Source organism: Ovis canadensis, chromosome 9, assembly GCF_042477335.2.
Source record: "Ovis canadensis isolate MfBH-ARS-UI-01 breed Bighorn chromosome 9, ARS-UI_OviCan_v2, whole genome shotgun sequence".
In the NCBI taxonomy this organism is placed as follows: domain Eukaryota; kingdom Metazoa; phylum Chordata; class Mammalia; order Artiodactyla; family Bovidae; genus Ovis; species Ovis canadensis.
Genome location: NC_091253.1, coordinates 70,807,810 through 70,825,610, shown reverse-complemented (window position 1 = coordinate 70,825,610; position 17,801 = coordinate 70,807,810). Strand labels below are relative to the sequence as shown.

At 36.2% G+C, this 17,801-nt stretch overlaps 1 protein-coding gene across 1 annotated transcript in view; it reads right to left on the bottom strand.

The window, feature by feature from the left end:
* Positions 1-17,801, bottom strand: part of EIF3H (eukaryotic translation initiation factor 3 subunit H) — a 99,477-nt gene that overhangs the window by 47,676 nt on the left and 34,000 nt on the right. The window lies entirely within an intron of this gene.

Below are 17,801 nucleotides of genomic sequence, written 5' to 3'. Positions count from 1 at the left end.
ATGCTCAAAACATTCAACCAGCTACCTTTAATCATATAATAAGACTTCTGGTCTAAATTTATTTTGTTAAATTTCTTTATTCTAATCAGTTGTCCTTCAAAGCTAAAAAGAAAAAATACTTTTTCTAAATATGTTCAAATCAGGGAAGAATATATTCTTTAATCACAAACAAAATTAAAACTAAGAAAACTAGAACACTAAAAATTTTTGTTACATTATTCAAACACTGTTAATACTATTCCACTACCTAAAGGATCAACTTAAACTAATTTAGCTTTGTATGTAATTTACAATCTCCCTTTTTTGGTTCTAGCCATTCAACATTTTATTGCGCATTTACCCTATGTCACTGTTCTACATATAAGGGAAACAATACATCTTAGCTCCTGAGCTCAGTAAACATCCAGTCTAATAAAAGTGAATAAAAGAAAAAGGTAATTAAGATTAAGTCTGACAGTCCTCATAATATTTACTAGTTACTGAAGCGTTTTCATTTATCTCCAAAAATTCTTTGCTGCTTTTCCCACCAGGAGGCGGAACTTAACTCTCCCCTTAAGCAGTAACTTACTTCTAGGGACAAATATTAACTATTCGGTGGAGAAACCTGGCCGTCACCCCCTAAACTGAGTGGCCATGGTTAGTCTCACCAGTACTAAGACATGCTGAGATGATGGCCTTCCCAGTATGATGTGATTAGAAAGGCATTTCTCCTGTATCCTTCCCCAAATTCCATAACGTCAATCGAACCATGAGAAAGCAACACACAAACCAAACCAACAGACAGTGGAGAACAGACCTGGCAGTGCTTCCCAAAATGCCAGTCAGGAGAAACAAGGAAAGGCAGACTGCAGGGGACTAAAGAAACGTGACAACTAAATGCAACAGGCATCCCGACCTGACCTCTGAACACAGAAAGAATGTAAGCAGGAAAACTAGAGAAATACAGATGAAATCTGTAGTTTACCTAATGGTGTTGTGCCAATTCTTAGTTTTGACAAAGGCACCGTGGTTATAAAAGATATTAATAATAAGGGAACCTAGGTGAAGGTTATACAAGGACTCTTTGCAATTTCTATAAATCTAAAATTATTTCAAATTAAGAGAACAGAATAACCCACTATCCAGGAACAAGGCAGATTTCGGTTTGGGCAGAAGACAAGTGGTTTAGTACAGCTGGCATAAAGCGGGGGAGAGGTGGGAACTGAGGGTAATGTCGCAAGAGAGAAAAGCAGGAACCACGTATCCTCAGGATTTAGCTCAAATTCCACTAGTTCCAAACTACTGCGTAAGTGGCTTCCTCTTCTGAAATCACTTCCTATACAGTCAACTGTACATAACCAAGTACCACCTGGGAACAGTACAGAACTTAAGTTCATAAAGTAGCCATGGGGATTATATTTAATGCATGCCAAGTGCTCAACACAATAGTGAAAGTGAAGTCGCTCCGTTGTATCCAACTCTTTGCAACCCCATGGACTGCAGCCTACCAGGCTCCTCCGTCGATGGGATTCTCCAGGCAAGAATACCGGAGTGGGTTGCCATTTCAGTGCTCAATAAATGTTAACCATTACGACTGAGGTTGTAATGTTATCATCACCAATACAATAATAATGACAACAATGACGATGATAATGACAATATTCAAAGATTACTGCCTCCTCATGGCTAGTTTTCAAGACTTTTACTTTTCAGTGATCTTTCCCAGTTAAAGAGAGAAAAATGAAAACTTCTTGCTATGTTCTTACTAATAGCTAGGAAAAATACCTATTTTACTAATAATAGCAAAATTTTTATGTACAATTGCTTTTTCCCCCATACAAAGAGCCATAATAAGGTTAGTCAACAGATATGAAGAGATACTTGGAGTCAACAATCAAATAGAAGTTTAAGAACTGCAAAACGGGGAAATCAAAGGGATGTCCCTGAAATTTCAAAATAATCAAGCTTCCAAATCTCCCATGTTTCACATATCATCAACTGCAGATTGACAGCATTCAAGGAAGGGAAAACAAAACTTCCAAAAAGTTCCAAAATAAGAATATAAAAGATAGGAACATGAGCATCTGTGGATTCTGGTCTTCACTGACTGCAGGGGCCCTAGCAGCAATCCCCCTTGGGTACCAAGGGACAGCCGTACATCCTTTCTTATTTTCTTAACTGGGAAGTTAAGTATCTGAAATGTTTCAAACATCCCAAAGGAAAAAACAAGCTATTTGGTTTTCAATTATTTCAAGCATTTTTTCTTCATCTCTTAATTTCACCAACTGTATGTCCATGTGAAGCTCTCACAGTGGTAGTATACGCTATACTGGCGGTCAAAGTTGTGTTGACACCAAATGTGAAAGTTTGAAGAGGTCCTTTGTACATAAGATATTTTGCAGTGTATACAAACTATTGCCAATAATACTGTGTAGGACCACACATGGGAAAATGTTAATTCCTGCATCAAATATTCCTGATATTGAAGTTCTGGTGAGCTATAATGAATGTTCTCCAACATCCAATTCATATTCTGTAAGAGATGAACCTGAATCAGCCAGAATAAATTTAGATACTCAATGGTATGTCTGAGATGGCACAGTGTAAAAGTAAAAAAAAAAAAAAAAAAAATCATCTAACTTATGTGAAAAGTTACAGCACATTAATATACAACTCTGCCCATGTTGTTTAGATATTAAACTATTAGAAGTAGACAGTAAAGTTGCAAAGTTATCTGAGTTGTTTCTTCCAAGAGAGAAACTCTTTTTCAACTGAAATATCAATGTTCTAACATTTCTGTAAATTATAGAGATTTCCAAGATAGAGTGATAATTCAAAAAGGATACCAGACACCACCTTATCCAAGTGACCAAAGTTAACATCACCAGTGATGTCATGTGGATAACACTCTACCATCCAACAGGACGTAGTAAAAAGAGCACTCACCACTGTGGGTTTTCTCCTCAAAACTCTAATCACGAAAAAATGTCTGACAGACCTAAACTGAGGGACATTTTACAAAACACTTAATTGGTACTCCTCAAAACTACCAAGATGAAGGAAAACAAGGGAAGACCGAGGAATGGCAATAGACCAGAGAGGACTATGGGAGACACGACGACTAAAAGTAACGTGGAATCCTGGACTGCATCCCAGAAAAGCAAAGGACACTAATGGAAAAACTGGTGAAATCTGGATAAAGTCTGGAGTTTAGTTAACAGTAATGTACCAATGTTGGTTTCTTAGACTTATGTACCACAGGAATGTTAAGATGATAACATTAGAGGAAGCTTGGCTGAGGACTACAGAAACCTCTCTAAACTATCTCTGCAAGTTTTCAGTACACCCAACATTATTTCAAAATAAAAAATGTAATAAAAAAATAAAAACTCCAGAAAAACTTGTTTATAAAAGTTATCTAGGAACAAAATTATGGCTGCCAGGGGTGTGGGGGCTGGGGGGGGGGAGGGACAGTTAAGGAATTGTGGATGGGCATGTAAACAATGCTATATTTAAATGGATAACCAACAAGGACCTACTGTATAGCATATGGAACTCTGCTCAATGTTATGTGGCAGCCTGGACAGGAGGGGAGTCTGACGGAGAACAGATACATGCATGTATGGCTGAGCCCCTTCCCTGTTCACCTGTAACTATCACAACATTTGTTAATTGGTTATACTCCTATACAGAACAAAAAGTTGAAAAAAAAAAGTTATCCAGTAGCCACAGATAAACCTTCTTGAAATGAACATTATCACTAATGCATTCAATCACCAAGCTAAGTTTCATAAATATTTCAAATACACCACCAAGAAGAAAAATCTGAGATTGAGTCACAGTATTATAAAGAACACGACAGTCAATTAACTCAATTACATTAAGACTCTTCAGTTCAGTAACTTCTTGCTACTTACTGAACAAAACCCAAATTCCTATAAGGCTCTAAATGACAGAGCCCCTTGTTTCTCACTCAGCAGGATTTATTCAGATAGCCAAGCTTTCCGAGAGTTGCTAGACAAACGGCAAGCTCATTCCCACCTCAGAGATGGCCTTATGCACTTGGTTTTCTTCTACTCCTGGCTCTCAAACAGCTGAATGCACCTCAGTACCAGGGACTCGGAAGGGACCCATTTAAGGTGGGGTACCACCTGCTACAGTATCTGTTTATTTCTTCTACACTACTTAACACAATTTATAATTATTTCACCTGGTTAACTATCTTATGTTTCTCTCCTCTAGGTGTTCACTAGATTGTCTCTAAATATCTGGCAAAGTTCCTGAAATAGCTGGACTCAGTAAATATTTTTCAAATGAATGAATGAATCTACCAACTTGTAAAAACTATTCTCGAGACAGGACATGACTGTCTAAAGAATTCCATCCCATGAATGGACAGTTCTGTCAGAAAAGTGAAGTAAATCTTCTTTACTCTTTATTTCTATTTTTAGTACATCTTAGTTCTGTCCTTTGGAGCTTTAATCCTCTCTTCTTAAGACACCCCTAAAAATATTAATCCATAGCTATACCACACTGACTCTTCCAAACAACACATGTACTTTTCAAAATGCCCCCCAAAGCTCCTTGAATTGAAAAATATCTAATATTTTAGTAAAGCTTGTATTGTGCCCTGGTGGTTATCAATAGCTCACATTTACCTTACCCACCTGCTCTGTCATACACACCAGTATCTCAGAACAGATGCTTTTCACAAATTATGCGAGAGGAAAAGGGATGACAAACAGGATTTAATTCTTCTAGAATATGTCAGATACTAAAGCTATTTGATACATGAGGTCAAGCCCTGAAAATGTGTGTATAAACCTGAACTCAACCTTTTGCCATTTCTTCCAACTCTTTAGTATCACCTTTTCACTCTTATTGCTACTGCCCACATTTCATTCAAACCCCCATTATCCATTTTGTTTTTCCTGCTTCTAGACCAAGTCAGACAGATAAATTTTATACCCTCATACCTCTGCTGGGGCACCTAGAATGAATGACACACAACTGCTTCAAGTTTAAGCCTCTTGTTTTCAAGCATTCTGTCTTCCATAATCTGACTCTATTATTATTTCAGACCATTCCCCCAAACTAAGTGACAGGCCTCATTTTTCTCTGCTTGTATCACCTGCTTGTTCCTAAATCTACGCCTCTGCATTTTATATGAGTTCACCTTTCCTCAATCAATGGGTTACAAACCTCTAAAACTTAAAAGCACTACCTACTTTCTAAAATAAGAATGTTACAAAGCTCTTGCTCAGCAATTTTTCCAATGATCAAATATTTTCCTATTTTTAATAGTTTTTCCTTTGTCTTATCATGGAAAACAAAAAGGCTGTTGATTGACTAACACTTCCATATGCTTCTTTCAATACCAAGGGCAAATCAGGTACATTAAAAGAAGACCATTATAGTCTTAAGTGCCTTTAACCACTTAAGGCTTAAAGTTATACTGAGACATGGAAACTTCAAGCCAAACTAACAACAGTTGTAAGAGTACTCAAAACTCAAGACAGTGAAAATTAATAAGCACATCAATAAATGTACAAAGCATTTTACATGTAAATTTTCAAAACAGCACTTTCAATATGCTAAGGACAATAACATCTTAAATTATTAAATCTTCCCTGTCCTCTCTTTACTAATCAAAATGAATATTTATGTCCCTAGGCCAAAACATTGTCCCTAGGCCAAAACATCTGATTAAGTATCATACTTAACAAAGATACTATTAGGTACTTGTGAAAGACTATTTCTAAAATTAGTAAAAGGAATATCTGTTGATTTTAATGACTAAAAATTTCATTCCTCTATATCAACAGGCTAACTAAAGTTTAACATTTCAAGTTCAAAGACAAAAAGCAAGACAATTTATCAAATTCTGTGATTAGTATAATTTATTCATTATGGGTGAAGTAGTTTAAAAATCTTTCCATAAATTCTCAAAGATGCTCATCAAAACCACTTAATACCAGCTGAAGGGAAACCAATAGCAGTACCACATTCTCAAAACATGAATATATATTTTAAATGCATGTATTTATATCAAACAATAATTAACTGAATTATGCCAAATAGCATTATAGTGCCCCGCTACTATATGATAAACAAAAGTGTAATTATGATCCAAGTAAAAATCTAAAGAGAAGCAAAGTCAGATGAACTCGATACTCAACTGCTGTACTTTCAAGCTTTTAATTTTGTTTAAAAGCTTTTCTCGTTCTAAGGATTGCTGAGCTGTTGAACTTGCACCTCCCCAGAATTTCAGCTTGGCCAGGGCCTTTCTTTTCAAAAATCTCTCTGCAGTGAAAGAAATTATGGTCTAAATCACAAAGATGACAAGAAACCTTAGCAATTTAAATAGACAAGCCTTGAAATAATATTGTGATCAAAGTATCAAGCAGCCTAATAAAACCCAGGTGGCTCAAGCTTATCATATATGGTACTCATTACCACAATTGCACTATTTAATCTACTTCCTGGTGTCAACAAAAACTTTCTGTTATTAATTCCCTCCAGTTATGGATCTGCTTAAGTTACTGCAGTTTTCTGATAAGACAGCTCTTTGTCCAAAAAAAATTTTTAAAAGAGGGAGCGAGTCTCATTTTAAATGTTTCAGAACTAGAGCCATGGCTGGTCAAAACCACAGAAACCACAGTGGCTTTGTATTATTATTAGTCATCGATATAAGGTTATGTTAATTCCTAAGGAGGTACCAGATGACTCATGATTAACACAATTTTATAAGGGCTCCTATGTTTACATCAAAAAGGTAACCATATGCATACACAAAGAAGGGCTTTACAAGTTATAAGCCTCAGATTCAAACAAGAGGTTTACCTACTGACAAAGCTATATAGGTTAGATTCTGCCAGTCAATTCCTTTTACCCATATACAACTTCTCCATCATTCACATGGTTACAACTTGTAAGATTTTGAAGCAATTTTCTCATTTATAGGTCTTACTGACCTTTTAAAAAAGTATTTAAATGTTTCTCAGGAAACTTGTTTTATAGTATAATTTCTTTCCAAAAAGATTCCATTTAGGCAAAGTAAAAATGCTAGCATTATTACATCTACCTCAACAATGGTGTCAAACCCTAAAGCAGCATAAAGATTCTATCCCCCCCCTCAAAAAAATTTGAGAAAAATATAACAGGGTGGCAAGATCATGGTTACTGTCTTTGGATTTTCTACTTGGTCTCAAGCATAGGTACCACAATATCCACAAGGTGAAGCTGAGAGCTGAATGTGTTTCAAGCCTCCAGTTTACAGACAGCTGGCTGAACTGGGTACAAAGAAAAACCACTCACCGCTCAGCGTGTCATGAGTGGCACCCAGTGTTCACACAGATTCCTTACAACTAACGCATCTATTTCCCTTCCACACTCTCTTCTCTTTCACTCTGCTTGCGCAGATGGCAGGCACAGCAGACTGGAAGCACCGCACAGCATACCACTTAAGCATACTGTGTACTCAGTAAAGAAGGAAATTCACGTGACAGGCTTTATCAGTATTGTCTGTTTAAGTCATCTGCAAAGCAATGTATTGTAGAAAGTCTTCCTGTGTCATCAGTCACAGACTGATCTCCAAAGTTAAATTAAACCATCTATTCAACCTATTGTTTGTAACCTCTTTCGACAGCATTTAATAAGAACGTATTTTTCCTCCCTTAACCTAACCAGATCAATTTATACTTTCAATTAGGTCCTTTTAGCATTGAAATGGGCTTAAGAGTGCCTGAGCTGACTGTATATATTCAACTATCACTAATTTTCTTTTGACCTGAAGGTTAGAATTGCCCTTCATTTTGACTTAATACCTCATATACCGGCACAGACTTAAGAAACTTTGTGAATCTAGTGTTAAATTCAACAATCCAGCTGTGCTGATGGCAATAACACCAAAAAGTCACCTTTAAGTAAATACATCATGCCTACATGTCACAACTACATGTATCTATAGCCCTCACTCACATCGATTTCAACAAAACACTGGGAATATGGAAAACCCTCCTGAACTGTGGTGAATTAATAGATGAGCAGAGTGGAATTTCTAGTTCTGGATTAGCCACTTAGTTTAAACTTGGGCCTCTCTAGGCTTCAGCTTCCCATGTGTACAAAAACAATTACAAAAGTTCCTCTTGTGATCCACTCTGCAAATGTGAAAGCTGAGACTTAGAGACTCACGATTACAATTAGTAATAAACCAGAACCTTACCAGAACTCCATCTAAATTTATGTCTTTCAGAACGTTTACAAGATCTGTATATAAATGATTCAAAAATTTTTCTCAACCAAGAGCTATAACGGTAAATGTGTCCACACACCATTTCCACACGTGTGGAACTGGCTGCAACTTATTTTTTATCAAGCTGCCTGTAGGATGAGGAGACAAGAAACAAAGAAAGATAAACCTGGATTCTAGCAACACATCAGTCTCACGGTTAATCATGTCAAACATCTGAAGGAGCAGGGAAGTAACCCAGACATGCTTACAGTGATTTTAACATTTCACAGTATGTCTAATACCATCCCATTCCTCATTCATTTACCAGAAAAAATGGCTAATACCCATAAAGGTGTTACATCACTCTTCATATAACCCTTCACTCTCTTCTAATAATGAATCTCTGCAATGTTTCTCTCTGTTTCAAAGTAGGAATGGTGGTAAGAGTGGTATGAGGAGGGAACGAAGAAATTTCTAAGTTAAGGAGAAATAATTCACCTTAGCAAGAGTCTTGCTCACAGACTTTTAAAACTGAGTATATTTGTTTACAGATTAAATTATTGACAGAGGAAGTTTTACCTAAAGATTTGGGAACCCCACCCAAGTGATATCAAAAAATAAATATAAATATTTCTAAGACAAAAATGAAAAACATGGCAATTTACAAATCTTGAGGAACCATGTTATTTTACAAGATAATGGAATTACCCTGAATCGCAAATCCATAGATGTGTAGATTTACAGACACATATTGATAATCCTAAATCATTCAACCACACAAAAAATTTCCAGAGACTTCCACCTGAATAGCAACATAATCTTCACTTAGTATACTAACAATCTGATTTCACTAACATAATGTGCTAACAAATCTCCCCACGCTTCAAGTCACAAACATTGCTCAGAACAGCTAGGTTCTTGAAATAATGAACACCTCAGAAAACATCTTTAGCAGGTATAGACACGAAATGGCCACTGGAAATGCCTGGCACATAGTTCCCCCTGAAATACTGACTTGATGAGTGAATAACACAGGGATAAAGAAAGAAAAGAAAAGGAGAAGGTAAAGTGAGAACAGAGCTACCTGGAAGCTACAGTCACTTGAGGACAAATGCTATTTGTGGAGGGACTGCTGCAGCCGCCTTTACTGCTTGCTGGGGTCATAACATGTGCCCCAAGTCCAAAGCCCCCATGAGGACTCTGCTGCGGGACTCTTACAACCACTACTGCTGCTTGTGGGACTAGTAAGTAGCCTGCCACCCACTCAAGGTCCTCACCCATCCAATTCTACAAAACAGAAACAAGACAGATGTATTTCTGCAAAGACCACTGAAATAGCTGTAATCCTCTCACCATTCAAGGAGGAAAGAAAGGTTGTCTGTATATTAAAAAGTCTGTAGGTTAAATATTAGAGAAAACAAAGGGTGAATGTGTAGAGGGTGAAAAGAGGGGCGATGCAGGGTTGCATTATAAACTCATGCCATTAGATTGTTACTTAAGTCAAAATAAATATCGCCTTTGTTTTCAGAAATATTAGAAAGCATCTAAAATGTACTGAGTAAAAATTACTGATAAAAAAAAACTCAGCCAATAATCCTCATGTTGAAACGGGATAAAGGTATGAAAAGATCAGTCTAAAACTGATAATAGGTAAGTCTTGGAGAGTAATCTCAAACAGATAAAAGTTTCAAGAGCTACAAAAATTTCACCTAGAGAGACGAATACAAAACAAACAGAACACTTCACTCTTAATATAAAGGGCAGTTTGCAAAACACAATTATCAGCACCAAAACATCAAACCTAACTATAATTGATCTATCAATCTATAAAACTTTCAGGTCAGATAATGTATTGAATTGGGGGGCGGGGGTGAAGCCAGGTAACACTTCTGGGTAAGATAGAAAGCTAGCTTTAACTATAATGACTAGGACAATTTTTAGTAAAACAGAAATAGCAAGGATCTTTGGTTACACACTAACTGTGACTTTTTGACATTTTAATTAGTGCCCAAACAGTTCATTTTTAATGGTTATTATCTTAAAGTTCAGTAATAAATTCAAATATCTATACCTAATGTCACTGTGGTCCAAAAGTAAGGCTATTTTTATTTAATTAAAATTTAAACCATTGGGAATAGTAATTTAAGGATTACATTTTTAGACTTGGGAAACAGGAATTTTAAATACTATTTAAGTATTGTATCCACCTGTAATTTTCAAATCTTAAAGTATTACTTTAAGTCTGCACAAAATTTGAACAGGTTTTACTTGGCTTCTTTCCAAACCATAGCACTTACGCTTCAGGGACCAAGGGAGGGTACAGTGTAAAGCGCTTTAATTTCTTAAAGCAGAAAAATCTTTTACCTTGACCACATTTTCAATAGTATATCCTTCCATGCACAGGAGTCTCTCAATTCACTTAAAAAGTGAGGGGAAAATCCTAAATTTTAAAACATGAAGTAAACACAAAAAATATTTTTCAAGCTTTTAAAAAGAAGTAGACTTTGCTCCTACTCTTGTATTTTAAAATCTTCAGACACCCAAACTGGAAGAACAAAAAAGGCATACAAATATCAGGATTGAGGCTTTATATCTGGATTTTACTTCTCATATTCTAATCACCTTAATAAGCCAAAAAACTAAACATATAAAATATGGTTAAGGTTATTAAGTTCGTTTCAAATCACAAACCATAGCTTTATGAGTGATCAAAATAATTTAAGTAAGCAATAATCTAAAGTTCATTACCCTGAATATTCAGCAATAAATCACTCAGTGTGAAGGATTTAACATTTTCAAAACACTACCGTGAATAACCACCAAGGATCAGTACCCTGGAGAACTGCAGCGCAAGTCAAGAGTGCAGATTCTCTCTAGTTATCTGACCATACAGTATTTCACTGAAAATGAAACATATATGAAATAGTTTATCAAATATTTAAGATTTATTAAGCATTCTATTTAAATACCTATTAAATATTTTAAATAGAGCTAAATGAAGCAAGGGTCCTGAGTTTCTATAAACAAAGCACTCAATTACCATCGGGCATCTTTTTATGTATCAAAAGAACCCAGATGTCAAAGACAACTTCACTACCTGATAGAAAATCAGCAACAAAATTTGAAAAATACTATCAAGGGACATAACCAGCTCTGAATAATAAAGATGCCAAATTGAATATATATTAAATAGTTTGTTCTTTGTTTCTAGAGATGCTTGTGTTATGGATGAAGGCCCAAAAATGCGAATAATTTAAACAGACTCACAAGACATAACTTTCTTAAAAATTACTTAAAATGCAACTGATAATCAACTTTACCTCCCCTGTAGCTGTAAAGTCATCGCCCAAAAGGAATGAGTAGCTCCTATCTGAGTGTTGCCATCATTTTTTCCTCACTCTAAACTTACATCAATTCTATTTCACAATTCTTTACACACTTATCTCTCCCACCTAAAATCTTTCAAAGCAGTAACTAGATTTTGTATCTTTTTCACCACCCACTCAATGTAATTTGCTGGATAAAAGCTGAAAAGAAATTTTTTCCTAAGATATCGGAAACATTTTTGTCATACCTCCTCCACTTAATGATTTGACGGCACAAAGTAAACTTGCTCCTACCTTCTCCAATAAGTTTCAAAACACACTCCAATACGGTCTACATAAACTTTCAATATTTCTACCAAGAAAAGTTCTTTGGGAGGAAAAATAAAGCAAGAAAAGAAATGGTTTTTTTAAAAAAAACTGAATTTGTCCAACAGATCACAGTGATCGCTGACTATTCATACAGACAGAAGATAATACAAAATAATAACTAAACATCATGTCTTTTCACAGAATGTCCCCATAGGCCTGAGAAAGTATGAAAAGCTTTCTCTATTCTGACTCGGTGCTTCCCTGAACTCAGAGGCAACACACAGCTGAAGCAGTAACCACCGGCCAGGTTTAAAGCCATTTTGCCCTCACCGTGTGGGCTGCAAGCAAAGGAGAAGGTGAGACTTCAGGAAGCAAGCAATTAAGCAGAGACTTTCTCCAATGTAAACTGTGGCTTAGCAAGGCAGAAAGTAAGGAAAATAATGTAACCATACAAACCCACTCTCTCTGAATCCAGTGATACCAAAATAACACCTATGCCATGAAAAATCACTGTGATTACATTTCATTTTAATTACATTTTGGCCAATCTATACTTTAGTCTTTAAAAAGTCTGTTGAAGGCTACACTGCTACCTTTCTTTTGGAAGCTTGATGATAAAGTGATAGCATACGGCACAGTGTTAAGTAGTATTTCTTGCTCTAACACTAACCTTAAGTAATAAAAAAGAAAATAATTTTCAAGTACCTGAAAATAAACAGAAAGGTTAAGAGCTATGGGTGTGTGCGTACTGCTTCACTGTGTGAAATTAGTTCAGTAATTACAGTCAATACAGTCTCAGTTAGGCATCATCTCATTCCCCTGACTCCATTTTGGTAGCACAATAGTCTTCATGCTTCATTTCTCTAAGAAACTTATTTGAAGGCCAAGGATCATCCTTTGTGACTGACTTAATAGGAGCAAAATTTTCAAAATTGTCTATTCTAAATAGGAAAATTATGGATTTGGCTCTGATTCAGAATAAAGTAAGCTTCTTATATCACCTGCAATATTATATTGATTTAGTTGACTGAAAAACAAGACAGTGAGTTATTGGATCTGTGTTTAATTTACTGCACTTTATAACCGTATTTAAGGAATTTGATTGTATAAAAAGTATCTGAATCTTATCAGATGAAAATATTTTTCCCTTTTAGCAAGCCTCAGGTTGCGTGTCTGAGAAAACAAATTAGTCTCTAGTTTTCCTAAGCTTGATAATAGTGCCCCCTAATGGGAATTTTAATATGAGTTTTTCTACTTAATTTTTAAAAAATCATATATTCTCTAATATGAGCACATTATCTCTCTAGAAAGTAAATTCTGTAACATGAAAGTGTATCAAGATTTAAACCACTCAAATGAGAGTTATCACATATGCAAAAAAAAAAAAGTGAAACTTCACGCCAACAGTTTCTTATTTTCTGAATCACCTTACTGTAACATAAATCCACTGTAGCACTACTCAAAATGTTAACCTCGTAAGGAAATTCTCCTTCAGCTATGTTCCGAGTATTCAGTAAGTGAGCAACTAATACGTGCTTGATCAACCAGTCAGATAAAAACTGGTTCAGAAATGAGTTATCCAGAGTCCCACAGATCCTAACTATAGAGCTGAGATTTCCACCTGAGTTTTCTGGTCTCATACCACTCTCTTTCCACAATACCTGGTCACAAACCTACAACCATATCGAAAGCCTTCCTTTCCTACTATCTACAGATGCGTGTCGTGAGCTCAGTCAACTCAGTTGTGCCTGACTCTGCAACCCCACGGACTGTAACCTGCCAGCCTCCTCTGTCCAGGGGATTTTTTAGGCAAGAACACTGAAGTGGGTTCCCACCTCCTCCTCCTCCAGGGGATCTTCCCTATGCAGGGATCAGAACAGCGTTTCCTGCGTCTCCTGCACTGCACGCAAATTCACCATTGAGCCATCAGGGAAGTCCATTATCTACAAACAGTTCTCCCAAACATCAGTAATTCAATGTGTGGGTTGTTTTTTTGTTTTTTTTTTTTAAAAAGGAAAAATGCAGTAAAATTAAAGCAAAAACTACCATTCTGATATTTTCAGGTGCACCAGTGAAACAAACACTCGATAATACCAGCATTTTCATTATTGTGCCCACAGTCTAGACTAAAGTCAGAGTCAAGGGCAAAATCTAAAAGAAATAAACAAAAAGCCATCAATTCATGATAAAAAGAACTATCTAACTTTATGAGTGGGAAAAGAATAAGAAAAAGATATATATAAAAAAGAAATGGTCCATTTTTCTTAAAGAACCAGACAGTAAAAAAAACAATTTCAGGCCAGGTACCCATATGATCTCTGTCACAACTACTCAACTAAGCCACTGTAGCAGGAACACAGCCACAGAAAATACACAAGTGAATGGGCATGACAGTGTTCCAAAGAAACATTACAACCCGGATGGGAGGAGAGTTTGGGGGAGAATGGATACATGTATATGTATGGCTGAGTCTATTTACTGTCCCCTTGAAACTATTACAACATTGTTAATCGGCTATAATCCAGTACAAAATAAAAAGTTCAAAAAAATTTTTCATATGCAAAAGCAGGCCCACAGATCACAGAATCTCTAGTTTACACTGGGCACAATAACAAACCGAAACAAACAAACAAACAAACACAACACAATACGTAAAAAATTATTAAATGTTTGGTGAGTGTTTTACTTCCTTAGGGTGAAAGTCAGAGCAAAAGATCCTTCCCTGAACAAATATTAGTTTCAGCAAGCATAAAACAACAGAAAAGCAGTAAGCAAAACAACAGGCCTTTAGCATGATTTAAAATAATAAACATGCAGAACTATAACAAAAAATTAGCTTTTATCAAGTTTGATAAAAATCTAATGGTGACTGCATACTAATATCCATTAAGATAAACAAACAGATTAAATGAAAGAATCTAAAACTCAAGAAGAAATACTGGGCACTGTCTTAGATTTTTCACATATACAAGAAAAATGGCAAGTCCTACTAGTTTCCAAATTAGCTTTCCTCATCTGGAAAATGGAATGAATAAAACCTTCAACTATGCACAGTAAATGATTATAGAAAATGCACATTTAATACACAGCAAACAATGTCCTGTAATATTTTTATTATTTAATGCTAAATTGAAGTCTGTTGTTACCTCAGTGTTATTTTTTAATGAGCTTCTTACAGCATATGTTAATGAAAGGCACACAGGCCAATTATCTCAAGTCCATAAGAGAAGTTAAGCATCCAATGATCAAGCTCTTTGGTTGGTTCATCTACCATAATTGCACTAAACATTATTCCTTGCTCATATTTCAAATTCAGAATTTTAGGACTTCCCTAGTGGTCCAGAGGTTAAGAATTTGCCTGCCAATGCAGGGAACACAGGTACGATCCCTGGTCTGGTACCATTCCACATGCCGCGGGGTCACAGCTACTGAGCCTATGCTCTGGAACCCATGCTCTGCAACAAGAGAAGCCACCACAGTGAGTAGCCTTCGCACTGCAACCACAGACTCCCCCGCTCTGTGTAACTAGAGAAAGCTCACACACAGCAATGAAGAGTCAGTGCAGCCAAAAAGAATTCACTAACAAATAAACTGAGGATTTTATAAAACAAAATTAACTACTTGAGAAAACCAGGAGACAATGTAAACTCTTTAGGAATGGATTCTGCTCCCAACTGTGCCACTAACAGGGAAACTGAATAAGTCACTTCAAATGAACCTCTTAGGCTCACTTATAAATCAAAGAAAGTATGCTAGTAAGCCATGGTCTTCCGAATCTAAAATAGTTATTACTGAATTATAATTGTGAATCTCCAGGTAGGGTGGTGAATATGGGAATCAGTTCAGTTCAGTTCAGTCGCTCAGTCGTGTCCCGACCCCATGAATCGCAGCACGCCAGGCCTCCCTGTCCATCACCAACTCCCGGAGTTCACTCAAACTCATGTGCATCAAGTCGGTGATGCCATCCAGCCATCTCATCCTCTGTCGTCCCCTTCTCCTCCTGCCCCAAATCCCTCCCAGCATCAGAGTCTTTTCCAGTGAGTCAACTCTTCGCATGAGGTGGCCAAAGTAACTGGAGTTTCAGCCTCAGCATCAGTCCTTCCAATGAACACCCAGGACTGGTCTCCTTTAGGATAGACTGGTTGGATCTCCTTGCAGTCCAAGGGACTCTCAAGAGTCTTCTCCAACACCACAGTTCAAAAGCATCAATTCTTCGGCACTCAGCTTTCCTCACAGTCCAACTCTCACATCCATAATGACCACTGGAAAAACCATAGCCTTGACTAGATGGACCCTGGTTAGCAAAATAATATCTCTGTTTTTGAATATGCTATCTAGGTTGGTCATAATTTTTCTTCAAGGAGTAAGCGTCTTTTAATTTCATGGCTGCAATCACCATCTGCAGTGATTTTGGATCCCAAAAAATAAAGTCTGACACTGTGATGGGACCAGATGCCATGATCTTAGTTTTCTGAATGTTGAGCTTTAAGCCAACTTTTTCATTCTCCTCTTTCACTTCCATCAAGAGGCTTTTTAGCTCCTGAAATCTATTAATAAAGGATTGAAAATTATCTCTCAAAACTAAAGAAGCCTAATTTTGTATCAGTTCAGTTCAGTTCAGTCGCTCAGTCGTGTCCGACTCTTTGGGAATAGAGATATCCAAATACTGCCAGAATAGACTGAAGTGAAATCCCAACCATAAACTTCTGTTTTACACACATTTAATAGGCATGTTATAGCCGTTCAAATGAAACAGGGAGATTCTAGCTGGCTTAAGATAAAAAATTTCAAAACTTTAATAAGTTTTTTAAAAATTCAAATACTTAAGTGCCTAGAATGAAACAGCCTTGGTTAGTTTCTAAAAGTACTACTTCAATTAAAAAAAGATGTGCAGATCAAACTGCAATATCAAGGTATCAACCTCAGTAAGAATATACTTGGTGTTACTATACGTTCAAGGTACTATGAGGACATGAAGTCAAATGAGATAACATTTTACCAAAGTTAAAAGTGATCAATAAAATGAATGAAAGGAATTTAAAAAACAATCACATTTACAATAGCATCAAAAAGAATAATATACTTAGGAACAATGCAGCAAAACACTTATATGCTGGAAATTACAAAACATTGCTGAAAGACAAAACAAAAGGAAAAGACATCCATCTCGTATTCCTGAACTGGAAGATTGAATACCGTTACACTGTCCATAACACCCAATGTGATCTACAGGTTCAATGCAATCCCTAGCAAAGTACCAATGAAATTTCTTTCTTTTTTTCTTTTTCTTGCAGAAATAGGAAAAAAATCTATCTAAATTCTTATGGAATATCAAAGGACCCTAAATAGCCAAAATAATGTTGAGAAAGAAAACCAAAGTTGAAGACCTCACACTTCTTGATTCCAAAACATACTATAAAAGCAACAATAATCAAAAGAGTACAGCACTAGCATGTAATTCCTAGAAGAAAATATATGGAAGAAACTTCGTAATACTGGAACCTTCATAACACTGGTCTTGGCAATGATTTCTTGGAGATTACACCATAAGCACAGGAAACAAAAGCAAAAATAGACAAGCTGGATTGTATTAAAGCTTCTGTGCAACAAAAGAAACACCAAAAGTGTGAAAGATAATACCTGCAAACTATATATACAAAAAGGAGTAAATATGAAGAATATATAAAGAACTCCTTCAACAAAGCCCTAAGAAATTAGCAAAAGACTTGAGAAGACATTTCACCTTCTAAAGAAGACATAAAAGCAGCCAACAAGCATATGAAGAGGTGCTCAATCACCAATATTAGGAAAATGTACATCAAAGCCACAATGAGAGACTGCCTCACACCTGTCGGAATGGCCATCATCAACAAGACAACAAGTAAGTGCTGACAAGAATGTGAGAATTCGGACAACCTAATTTTCAACTAGATTTTTTAAAAAATCCTTTAGGA